The sequence below is a fragment of the Topomyia yanbarensis genome, chromosome 1 (assembly GCF_030247195.1).
Source record: "Topomyia yanbarensis strain Yona2022 chromosome 1, ASM3024719v1, whole genome shotgun sequence".
NCBI lineage: Eukaryota > Metazoa > Arthropoda > Insecta > Diptera > Culicidae > Topomyia > Topomyia yanbarensis.
This window is the reverse complement of record NC_080670.1, coordinates 55612280-55625786: the sequence shown is the minus strand read 5'-3', so window position 1 is coordinate 55625786 and position 13507 is coordinate 55612280. Positions and strand designations below refer to the sequence as shown.

At 41.3% G+C, this 13507-nt stretch overlaps 1 protein-coding gene across 1 annotated transcript in view; it reads left to right on the top strand.

Annotated features, from left to right (window-relative positions):
- Positions 1–13507, top strand: part of LOC131677641 (monocarboxylate transporter 12) — a 69729-nt gene that overhangs the window by 52759 nt on the left and 3463 nt on the right. The window lies entirely within an intron of this gene.

Genomic DNA, 13507 nt, shown 5'->3' with positions numbered 1-13507 from the left:
CGGTAGCTACATGGCCAATCTAGTGTCGGCTGCCAGCGATGTAACTTTTACGCACGTGGTTGATGGTTCTCATGCAACGAAGTTGGATAAAAGGCACCCAAAGGAGAAGATGTTTGTTAACACCCACACGATCGAGGGAGCCGAGAAAAAGGAAATGCAGTACAACGAAAGTAAACATGGTGATAGAAGGGATATCTTGGTGAAGCCGTGCCTAATCTGTGAGAGGTCAGGGCATAAATCAAGGGAATGTGAGCTATTTCGAAAAATGAGTTTGGTTGATCGTTGGAAAGCGGTACAGCAGCGTCATATATGTCGACGGTGTTTAATGGCCCATGGGAAATTCCCATGCAAGGCATCAGTTTGTGGATCTAATGGCTGTCAGGAGCGGCATCACTGGCTACTGCATCCAGGTAAACCAGATGTATCATCGAAGGTCGACGATACCTCAAAAAAGAATTCGACAGTTGCGATTCACCAACAACTTGAGCATGCAGTTCTATTCAGAATAATTCCTGTCACTCTCTATGGAGGCGGTAAATCCATTGACACCTACGCCTTTTTAGATGATGGTTCATCTACAACCCTAATTGACTCAAGGATAGCTGAAGATCTAGGAGTATCAGGTGATGTACATCCGCTTTGTCTACAATGGACCAATGGTATCGAGAGAATCGAGAACAATTCTCGGCTGGTTAGGCTGAGCATCTCAGGGGCTACGACCCAAAAGCGGTACGAGATGAAAGGGGTTCACACTGTGAAGAATTTGAACCTACCAGTTCAAACGCTGGCTGTCGAAAGGTTTGCCGAAAAATATGCACATATTCGAGGATTACCAGTCCGTAGTTATGTGCAAGCATCACCTGGAATCCTTATCGGTTTAGATAATTCGCATTTGAAAGCAGTGTTGAAACTACGAGAAGGTGGTCAGGATGAACCGATTGCTGCTAAAACAAGGCTTGGCTGGACAATCTACGGGAAGGTATCAGAAGACGTAGCATCCAGAGCACATCGTCAGTTACACGTGTGTGCCCGAATGCCGGACGAAGAGCTCCATGATATGGTTAAGCGATTCTTTTCTGTAGAAAGCGCGGGTGTAGCAGTTGCTCCTATGTTGGAAGGTGAAGGAGATAAACGTGCAAGGGGAATTTTAGAACGGACGACAGTTCGAACCGCTTCGGGCCGCTTCCAAACAGGCTTGCTTTGGAAACACGATTACGTCGAGTTCAACAACAGTAGGCCAATGGCTGAACGTAGGCTTCAATGCTTAGAGCGTCGTTTGTTTGCAAATCCTGAGTTGTACGCGAAAGTGAAAGTACTTATCAGCGAGTACCAAAGCAAGGGCTATGCACATAGAGCCACTAGTGAAGAGCTTGGCGGCTCAGATCCCAAGCGGGTTTGGTATTTACCACTCAGCGTAGTCGTCAATCCTCGAAAACCAGCGAAAGTCCGGTTAGTATGGGATGCTGCTGCGAAGGTTGGAAATCAATCCTTCAACTCAATGCTGTTAGCAGGTCCCGATCTGCTTACTTCTCTCCCATCGGTGTTGTATATGTATAGACAACGGCAGGTTGCTTTAAGTGCGGACATAAGGGAGATGTTCCACCAGGTGCAGATACGACCAGAGGATCGACAAGCACAGCGGTTCTTGTGGAGAGATGATCCGAAATATCCATCACAAGTCTTCGTGATGGATGTAGCGACATTCGGTTCCACCTGCTCCCCTTGCGCAGCCCAGTATGTTAAAAACAAAAATGCTGAGGAGTACGCCGAACAATTTCCGCGAGCAGTCAACGCTATCATTAAAAACCACTATGTTGACGACTATCTGGACAGCGTGGACACCATCGACGAAGCTGTAGTGTTGGCAGAGCAGGTTAAGTTAGTCCATTCGAAGGCTGGATTCGATATACGAAATTGGCTGTCAAATTCTAGTGACGTTCTAGCACGGGTTGGGGACCACAAAGCGGAACCAATCAAGAGCTTCAGGTCGGACAAAGCCCAGGATTATGAACGTGTATTGGGAATGGTCTGGATACCAGAACACGACATCTTCGTATTCGACGGACTTTTTAAGGAAGAGATCCAGTCATTGCTCGACGGAAATGTTACTCCTACGAAACGTCAGGTGCTGCGGGTCGTCATGAGCATTTTCGATCCACTTGGATTGGTGGCACGTTTCGTAGTTCACGGAAAAATACTTGTCCAAAATATTTGGCGGTCAGGTATTTCCTGGGATGATCGCATTCCTGACGAATTACTTGCTCACTGGCAGCGCTGGACCCTACTCCTGCAACAACTTAAGGAAATATCTATTTCTCGGTGCTATTTTCCCGGCTATGATCCACGAAGCTATGACGACATCGAACTTCACACGTTTGTGGATGCCAGTGAAGATGCTTATGCTTGTGTATCCTACTTTAGAATGGTAGATCGAGGGGAAATTCGCTGTTCCCTCGTTGCTGCCAAGACGAAAGTGGCTCCTTTGAAACCATTGTCCATCCCAAAACTGGAGCTTCAAGCAGCCGTCATAGGAGCTCGAATGACGAAGAATATTGTGGAAAATCACACTATAAAAGTAAAACGGCAGGTGATGTGGACCGATTCCAGCACGGTATTGTCTTGGCTACGGTCGGACGTGCGGAAATATCGTCAATACGTGGCGTTTAGAGTTTCGGAAATTTTGGATCATACTTCCGTGGATGAATGGCGCTGGGTTTCATCAAAATGGAATGTCGCTGACGATGCCACGAAATGGGGCAAGGGCCCTAGAATCGATAGTAACAGTCGTTGGTTCAAAGCTCCAGAGTTCATAAACCGCCTTTCGGAATTCTGGCCAGACCATGTTTTTCCTCCTGCTGGTACAACTGAAGAACTCCGTCCAGTACACGCTCATCGAGGAATCCGTATGCAGCAGCTATTGAATTTCGGAAGATTTTCCAAATGGGAACGATTGGTTCGTGCGGTTGCTTACGTGTACAGATTCATCAATATTCTTCAGCGTAGAGTGCATGGCAAATCATCCGAAACATCGAAGTGGTTGAGCAGGGAGGAAATACTAACAGCAGAGAGAACAATCTGGAAGCAAATACAGTTCAAGGAGTATGCCGACGAGATTCTCGTCATTAGTATGAATCAGAAGGTACCCTTGGAGAAGCGTGAACGTTTGGATTCGAACAGTAAACTCATCAAACTTTCACCGTTCTTGGACGATCGCGGAGTTTTACGTATGGAAACTAGGATGGCAAACGCCGATCATCTACCGTACGATTTCAGATTTCCTATTATTCTGCCGAAAAATCGATATGGTACTCACCTCATAGTCGATTGGTATCATCGACAATACAAACATCACAGCAACGAAACCGCAGTCAATGAGATGAAGCAGAGGTATCACGTATCGAGGCTACGAGTGGCTTTCAAAAGCGTTCGAAAGCTGTGCAATTGGTGTAAGGTGTATAAAGCGAAACCACAAATTCCGAGGATGGCACCGCTCCCTCTCGCAAGATCCACACCATACGTTCGAGCATTTTGTTATACTGGAGTCGATTACTTTGGTCCACTTCTCATAAAACAAGGTCGAAGTGAGGTGAAACGTTGGGTAGCGCTCTTCACCTGCTTAACAATTCGAACAGTACATTTAGAACCTGTATCTAGTTTATCCACCGAGTCCTGTAAAATGGCGATTCGAAGGTTTGTTGCACGGAGGGGAGCTCCAATGGAAATTTATAGCGACCAAGGTACCAATTTCCTGGGCGCAAATCGCGAGCTGCTGCAGGAATATCGGGAAATCAACAATAATCTAGCTGCTTCATTCACCAATGCGGTAACACAATGGCGTTTCAATCCGCCTTCCTCGCCACACATGGGGGGTGTATGGGAACGATTGGTTCGTTCTGTAAAGTGTGCACTTGCCTCCCTATCAACGATGCGGAAACCAAACGATGAAACATTTGGCACGTTATTGGTCGAGGCCGAGTCTATTGTCAACTCAAGACCTCTCATTTATATGCCAATAGCCACTGAAGATCAAGCAGCGCTAACACCGAACTGCTTTCTAATGCTAAGTACCAGTGGTGTCAATCAGCCAGCTGTAGGAATTGCAGTGAGCCAATGCCAAAGCAGTTCTAGCTGGAATATCTGCCAGTGTCTTTTGGACCAGTTCTGGTGTCGCTGGATAAAGGAGTACTTGCCGACAATAACCAAGCGTACTAAGTGGTTCGAAGAGAGTAAGGCGGTGGAAGCTGGTGACTTGGTCGTGATAGTAGAGGATCATCAACGGAATGGATGGGCAAGAGGAAGAGTACTTCAAGTGATCCTTGGGCGAGACGGCAGAGCCCGCAGTGCAGATGTGAAAACAGCAACAACAGTGCTGCGGCGACCGGTGGCGAAGCTGGCAGTCCTCGAGGTTAATGGTACAGCTACAGAAATCTCCAAGCAATACGGGTTGGGGGATATTCGGGACAGCCGCTCTCCAGATGCCGGTCACCCTATGGTTGATAAGGAGATAAGAAACTCACACATATAAACCATTGCAATAGTCCCTACCTAGGTGATATAGGCGATCACTCACGATCTGATCAGATATAAAACGACAGTTGTCAACGCTACAATATTTTTTTTCTTTCGAGCTAAAATTAGTACGGTTTTCGGTAAAATTGTTGGACAGAGGACAGACAGATTAAAATTAAGGACTAGAAATGTAAGTCATTCTAAAATACAATGAATTAAAATTGAATTGTAATAATTATCAAAATTTATAAAATTACAGCTAAAAGCAAACTCTAACCTAACACCTGAGTTTCGCTATACGGAGCCGAAAGAATCCTCTCGCCTCTACCAACAGATTTAATTCATTTGATTCATTTGATTTATTTGATTCATTTGATTCATTTGAATCATTTGATTCATTTGATTCATTTGATTCATTTGATTCATTTGATTCATTTGATTCATTTGATTCATTTGATTCATTTGATTCATATGATTCATTTGATTTATCTGATTCATTTTATTCGTATCTTTATTTTTATGCATTTCATGTTTAGTCATTCGTTTTATTTCATTCAATTTGTTAGTATGAGTCAATTTATTCTATTAATCTTATAACTATTTCTAAATATAATCTTAATTTTTATGTAATAACCTAATCTAATTTGATTCGTGTATTTGGATCAAAATTATAATGATTTTCATTAATTTTTCTACTCATTTTATGAATTTAGAAATCTATTGTTTCATTTTTTGCTTTACTTTTTTATTTCGGTCGTTTTGTTGATTTCTATAATTTATTTAGTTTATTCGAGATTTTATTCGTGCAAGACTAGAAACTGTTTTCATCCCACCTCTAATTGGGTGCCTACTTCTCGTGAGTTCTGCAAACTAATCCAATAGTGAAATGTGTAAGAAATGTCTCATCTCACTGCTAGGTGGATTAAATCGGTTTTTTTGTTATTTATGTTATGATTTCTGCAAATGATAGAAATATATCGAAAAAACAAGCTTGGACTAATAAGTTTTTTATTCAATGAAAATATTTATAATTATATTGAGAACCTTATTACTTTACGAGATATTTCAATTAAAGCTGGCCCATAACATGGCGTTTAATGTAAAATTGCCCTTTTTAACGTTATATTTGTAATTTATCGCAAAACATTTTGAGATCCACTGCAAAAATTTTACACAATATTTCTAACATGATTTTTATTATTTGAAGAAAAAATAAGCAAAAAATTTGATCCAACTTTAAAAAAAATTCTCAATTTTTCCAGCAAGCTCATGCGAAACTGCAACTTGATTCATTTTTATATTTAATATTTTTTTCCATGCATCAAATACTTTACGAGCTATCAGCGATTGAAAAATGTTCAATTTTTCTAACTTCAAAAGTTGAAAGCTCATACCTTGAAGTAAATATTATATTCAGTCATAACAAAAATACCTGTCAAATATTTTTAGCTGAAGAATGCAAGAAAGAAATTTGGAATGAACTAAAATTTTATTTGCAAATCTGACGTTGATTGGCCCGTACGGTGCATAAAAGTTATCATCGATGTCTAAAACATTTTTCGTGAATGAAACGAAATGATTCGTTCTTTTATCAATTGTTTTATATAGTATAAATATTTTTGGAAAGGGTAAATTTATTTTTCGTATATAAAAGGAAAAAAATCGCATTTCCGTATTACATCGGATCTTTTTGGATCTATGTTTGACAACATCTATTTTATTTCAAAGAGCTCACCCCGATTGTGTACTAGAAAAAAATGTTATATTTGCGAAAATTATCCAAATATATTTCGATAACAAGCAGCCAAAAACTAAAATTAAAACAATTCCTATATTTGACCCAAGTTGGTTTTATGAAACTTATTTGTAGCAGAATTAAAAATATGTTTTCTCTGTATACTCTTATTTGACAGTTTGCGCTCGAATAGGCAGTCGAAATCTAGTACCGCAATCTAACAAGCTCGAACGCTTGGTCGAATGTGATACGTAATGCCGCAAATTAGTCGAAACGACTTCAACACGTTTCGAATCGAGTCACTCGAATCGAGATGCGGAATGCCACCTCTGTTTTCGATATAAGCTATGGGTGCATTTTGCCCCAGGAGTGCGTTTTACCCCATCTTCCCCTATATCCCGTGCGGTTGGAGCAACAATCCGCACAGCCAACGAGAAAGTAGAGAACGAGGAAGATGGTTTCCCGACTGTAATCTGCAAATCGAATAAAAGAAAACGGAATGGTATTCTTAAGTTATTTCACAATATCCGTCTTATTTCCAATTCCGTCAAAGTATGTTTGCTTTAAAAATATGCCGCATAGAATACTTGAGCGAATCTCTTCTGTTTTATTTTATCCATACACAGTTGCTCTTGACGCTGTTTTACAGCAATCACAACAACTCGCTTTCGCTTCGGGTGGGTCCACTTGTAGCCGTAGCTAAGCAACACAGTTTAGCTGAGTCTACAATACAACATTCTTAGATGATAAAGTCATTGCACAATTTGATTAACTTAAATTGATCCAATTTCCGCTAAATGTTAGCTTGAAAGGGAACCTACATAGCAGCACATTGAAGACAATCATCGACAACGACGACGACGACGACAATGACGACGCATGTTCCGTTGCTGGGGGCGAGATGACACGCGTAGAAGCATCTCAAATGCTAAACGCTGAAACCGTCATATAATCGTCGTTGAACTTTTCCACTGCACCGCACCGAAGCACGTGTCGAATGTTTTGAGCTCAGCATGCCAATTAGTTTGTATGCTAGTGAGACAAATGAGTGAAATGCATCTTCTACTGTTACAGTTCTGAACTTAATTGGGGCACTATAACGTTTTTTGACTCTTGTGTCTTTTTTTGCTTGAAAACCCTGACACGAAATTAAATTGCTTGCTTCAAATATAAGCTTGTTTCGGTGGAATTGAGTGAGGTGTACGCAAAACAACGGCGATGTAAGCCAACTTGATATTTATTTCGGCTTAGAACCCAACTTGATTTTTAACTCAATGGCGAAGATCCCCAGTTCGAAACAAACAAATGTTTTTTTCAGTTTCAGTCTCATGCAAAAAAACGACATTATATAAACAACTCTAGTAACAGTTAACAGTTTTTTCACCCGGCTGTATCAACAAAGTCCAATGTATCACCACAGACAACAGACGTTTTGATTCGTATTCAAAATATGTGTACACACTTGCAACCGTAATTTTAAATGAAACGAACGATTTGAACGCATTATGGAACCGTTTGTACATACACTGAAAGAAATCCAAACGTTAATTCTATTTGCTTCAAACCGCTTAAAATTCATATGAAGAAGAAATGCTATTGTTATCACGCGCACACATACCTTCTATGTGTCAACTGTATAAACTATGTATGCACACACATAAGTTATATGTGCATATTATTATAGAATGGGGTTTTATGTGCCTAATAGTTATGAAATGTGAATGTAAGATTAATATTTCTTGTGAATACACACATTAGGTTTATGTGCCAGCAAATAGTGTCTATATGCCTCCGTTAATTGCAAAAATCTATGTGTAAAATCAATAGGCATAACGTTTACTTTTTTTTGAGTGTAGGTTCAGCAGCGATGAATTGCTATTGGAATGCTGCAATGTCAAACTTCGTGTAGCGACTAGTAGAGTAGATGTCAATTTTGAGCCTCTGATTTCCAAACTATATCGATTTGAAAGTGGACATAGGTTTTTAAGTAAATTTGGGTTGACGCCAAATGTCTATTATCTGTGCATGAACTGCATCCTGTCAAATAGGTCATCGGCCGAGTGCTCAACAATAATATCAGCGTTGGTGTCGTTACCGAAAATCACATACCGTTATGCTTCGAAATCCGGCAGGGTAATGCTTAGCATCAATTGCATGTAAAAAGTAGTTGCTTTCTACGTTGAGAATTGTTTATTGTTTTTGTTGTAGTTTAAGATGTTATGAAATTGGTTTTAGTTTCAAATGGTTTATCTATCAGTGTCGGTTGGGGTGATTAATTTGAAAAATAAGCACAAGTGCTGTTTTAAAATCGGTTAAGTGCAACACACAACATGTCTTTATTTTTAACATTTTTCTAACATTCAAGTCCTACATTGATCGTTGGCTGTAAATAGTCGCAAACTTGTCGTAGTTGGTTTTTATGTCATTACGTCATATGAATGAACTATTGACAAATGTCAAGATTTCAAGGCCGGTCCGATTTTGAGTCACTACGGTAGCTCAGTAGCTGCAAACATTGGCGACCGTGTTTATCGCTGACTCGTGCCGCTTTTGTACATTGGCTTTAGCCTTCCCAGTGTTAACCAGACATTCCATTGATTTGCGCGCGAGCAAACCGCATGTAAACAAGAGTGTACGAAAAGAAATGTTATTGGCCTTGGCCGTGATCGTCCTGCTGCATCCAGCCATTCGCTTCACGCCGATGCAGTGGCTGCCTAGCGTAGAAAGCAAACAAACTGAAATGGTTTCAGAATCCGGGGAGTCAACAATGCGGTCATAAATAGACATAGGAACGGAGGTACTTAGTTTATTTATAAAATTGATAAAATATAACCTATAGCGAATCCCAAGATTCTTTCAAACAAGCGGAATTGAATATTAGGGGGAGTGAGGATAGATTAATTGTAATATTTCCAAATTTTTTATGCTCTTCCTAGTCGGCTATTTGGAGTTCAAGTTGCTTATTTGGCCAATCGTATTAATACAACTAATTTTCGGCAGCCTGCTTTCCAGAGCAATTACTACATGATAACGCTATTGGTACACTTACTAACAAATCTTCCCGTGATACATGTGGAGATACAAAGGTCTCCTCGGTCTCTAGTAGCGACATGTATCGGACTAACATTCCTTCCTTCACCAGAAGAGCTGCATTCGGACGTGGTCGGCGTTGGTATTGACTGGCATGCAGGGATTAATATCGATTACACAATGTGGATTATCTTGTTATTCCAAACATGTTGTTTAAATACACATTTTACAATCTCAATTTGTTTTGGTCAATAACAGCACGCAGAAAAAAGATTTGTAGGTTCAATAAAATTATGCATTAAATTCAATAAATTAAATTATTGGTCGGGAGACAATAAAATTATTTATTGAATTCAATAAAATTTATTTATTGTTTCAATAAAACAAAATTATCGTTCCGTTTTTCAATAATTATTTTATAGAAATTAAAAGAAAATTATTGATACTAAAAATGTATTTATTGAAAGCAAAAATTTGTTGTTGTTCTAATAAAAAAATATTTTCAAACCAATAAGTTTGTTTGTTAAAGTGATAAACAATAAATAATTGAATTCAATAACACATATTTTTGGTTTAAATATGCTATTTTTTTCTGCGTGAGAGTATCAACCACAGGCGATCTTATATTTATGCCTATTTTTATGCCTAATTGTAATATTTGCAACCTTTTACCATTGAGGATTCCTTGTGCACGAGGATAAAAGAATAAATAGTGCTCTACTTTATGTAATATTATTCCACTATAGAATGTAACATGTCGCCACAATTATTAGCATTTTCCATATGTATGGGTTACTTCCTCCACTCGCGGCATGAACTATGGAAAAAGTTGAGCCAGTTTCCTGGCTAAAACCTCGTATACAATTTGAAAAATTATTTTTTTGTCTTTTTCTCTGTGATTAACCTCTTCATGCACATCTCGCTGTTACGAGAAGATTGAGTTTCGAATTTAGTTCAGTCAACATTAGCGTCTGTTACACGCACTATTTGAACACACCCTTCGCTAAGTTTTGTCACACACTTGCTTGATCCCAGCGCCGAGCAACAAATTTGCTGCAAGCAAAGCAGCTGTCAACCATGCTTCCGCTCAGATAGAAAATCTAATTCGTAGTGGAGTGTATCGACACGACTGGTAGACTAAAAGATCGCCACCCGGAAAAAAAACATGTGCCGTGAGTGTTTCGCCTGCGAATAAAAGAAACCGACTGTCGCGTCGGATGAACCTTTTGGTTCCACAGAGAAAGAACGATACTTTCGGATCAAAAGTGATTCGACCAGAGTGCGGAGCACGAGGAACCACTCGCATTACCCGAAGGAAGCGTAAAAAAGCGAAGCTTTTGTGCTGCACAAAACACGGAGTAGATCAGCAAAAAATACTGTGGCGTGCAGAGAAAATATCTGCATTGAAGGAGCCAAAGGATTTGCGCTAAACGACGGAAGTGCGCGAAAGAAACGATTCAGGGTTCCAGGGAAGGTTACCCACTGGAGGGCGGTAACACCGAACATACGGTTAGGCGAGTTGTAACGCTGCTAAAAGGGCTCTCTGCAGGAAGCTTTTTTGACTGGAAACTGAATCCCTTTTTATTAGAAACTGCTTTTTATTCTGGAAACTGAATCTTTGTTTCGGAAGTTGATTCATTGTTTGATACTTTGATACTTATTCGGGAGCGAATAACTTCTGGGAGGCGCAACGCCCTGACCCGGCCGACATTCCTGAGCGCGACGGAGAAAACTTGGCTTTTCGAAACCGTACGGGATCGATGTTGAGCCACTAGGATTGCTCACGACGAAGATGCGCGGGAGGTGCTAAACCCGATGGCATAAATAGTGCGAGTGCAAGTAAGATAGTGTAAGGAAGAGATGGCTGATTTGACCTAGAAGGTGCGTTCAAGAAGGAGAAAAGCAAGAGAAAGCGGAGCGGAGTGGAACATGAAAGGGATATAGGAATGAGAAGTAAAATGCGGTGAAGGAAGTTTTAACAGTTTATGTAAGAAGGGAGAAACAGCAATACATTTATGTTGAATCAGATTTGTGGATTGTTTTGATTTCCAGATTTGGGTAAGCCTTCTTATGTTACATCGCTTATAAACAACATCCATAACATTTGGTTTAGACTTTTTTTGGTGGTATCCAACGGGGAAAGCAGATCGAAATGGTGTGTCAAACGAAAGCAATTATGTGAAAAAATTCCACCCAGAGGTAGGATTCGAACCTGCAACCCTTGGGACTCCGGTCCAATACACAAAGCCCTTATGCTATCACTGGGCTATGATGACGTCCCAGGAAGAACACATGATTATTGCATTCACGCCTCTTGAGAGAGACCTGCTGGAGAGAGAGAGAGAGAGAGAGAGATCACACACAACCGCAGCCTCCACCCAACACATTTGTTCTATTTAATCCAGTTTAGAATCCTGCCTATGGGATGCTTTTTTCACAAAATTGCTTTCGTTTATCTAACCATTTCGATTTTTTTTCGACGTTGGATACCACCAAAAAGTTTTATATTAGGTACTAGTTAATACCCATCGCGCGTTGCTGCGACTTACAACGAAATAGAAGGAAAACACAATTTGTCCCAAAACGCCTTATGACGGGCAGATAATCCCCAGCCAATAGCACACAAACACGCTCCATAACAAACGCCTTCTACATATATATTTTGACGGCAAGCGGTTGAGCCGTGTGGGAGTCCATAAATGACATACATACAAACATTGACTTTTACATATATAGATACACTCTATTGCACAGATCGCTCTACCAGTGTTAGAGAAAGACTGTAACAACAGCGACCTCCCACTGATCCGACGAGCGTCGGAGCTTACGCAACACTGCACCGGAGCTACGTTGCTACGTGTGGCACACAGCGAAACCGACGATTGTTTGGAACGTGAAGAAGTTGTAAGGGTCGGAGACCCACCCGGTAAAGTTCGACTAATAGGTGAAGAACTATTGGTAAACCGATTCCAGCAATCGATTGTATTATACACCGATGGCTCCAAATGTGATACAGTCGGAAACCGACTCCATGGTATTGGTATGGCGGGAATACGTAGTCTTCCGCAATATTGTAGCATTTTTTCTGCGGATACCTATGCCGCTAGATGGCTTTGTCAATTCCGAACATACAGAACGTACTGGTCGCTCTAACAGACTGTGCGAGCTGTCTGTTTGCCTTAGAGGGCGGCAAATTGAAGCATCCGTAGATCCAGGAGGCAGAAGCGTTAGCAGAGAGCAAATCTGTTCGATTCGTCTGGATCCCAGGATATAGTGGCATAACAGATAACAACTAGGTAGATTGACTGGGGAACGGGGCAAGAGCACTGCCGGCCATTGATGTACCAATCACAGCTAAAGATGCTTGGAACGCAATAAAAACGCGATACGACTGTGGCATGCAATGGCTCGGTTTCCAAGAAACTAAAATGCGATATAACAAATGCGATACACAGCGATGGACGGACCGAAATAGTGCTGCCGATCAACGCATACTGAGTCATGTTGCGAGGTCGGTTCAGCGATACCGAATGAAACGTAGCGTCTGGTTCGCTGAAGCCTCGACGGCCTAGCGCTGGCGCTTCACACAGCTACTCGATCTAGCCCCTGGCGGTGGAACTAGCTTGCTCCCGGGCTTCGGTTTTGCGATTCCAAATGGTTCGTGGCACCTGGTCACTGGCGTCTCGATCAAAGCTGCGCTCTTCCAGCTAGCATAATGGACATTACTTTAACGATTCAGTCGGTTGTCGATCATCACGTCCAATAGCATAATTTGCCGGTGTAGAGGTCTTCAGGAACCCTCAAGCTGTACAACGAATGAGCGACTGTTTCCCAGCTAACACTGTTGAAAGCATTCTTCACATCTAAGGTATTCGCGATACTCTTTCCTCCTCACTGTACGATGAAAGCGGCCAGATCGTTGGTTCATGCCTCTGGAATGCCTTTCGATGATGACCTTCATCTTCTCCGGGGACCTTACAGGTGGTCCAGCCATGACAACTCTGTAGGAGTCTCCTCGAGAATTCGGGTTGCCTTTGTGGCAAAGCTCCTCAATGTAGGCTTACTTGCTCAGCTTGACTGCTTCTGTTCTTGGAGCTCGTTCCTCATTTCGGTGTCATTACGATTCCTCTGGCTGCAACAAGTCCACTGTTTCTTGGTTTCGCATTCCTTGGTATGGTGGTATTGCACGCCCTTGTTAATACTACCGTCAACTCGTTCGCATTGGCCTCAAAG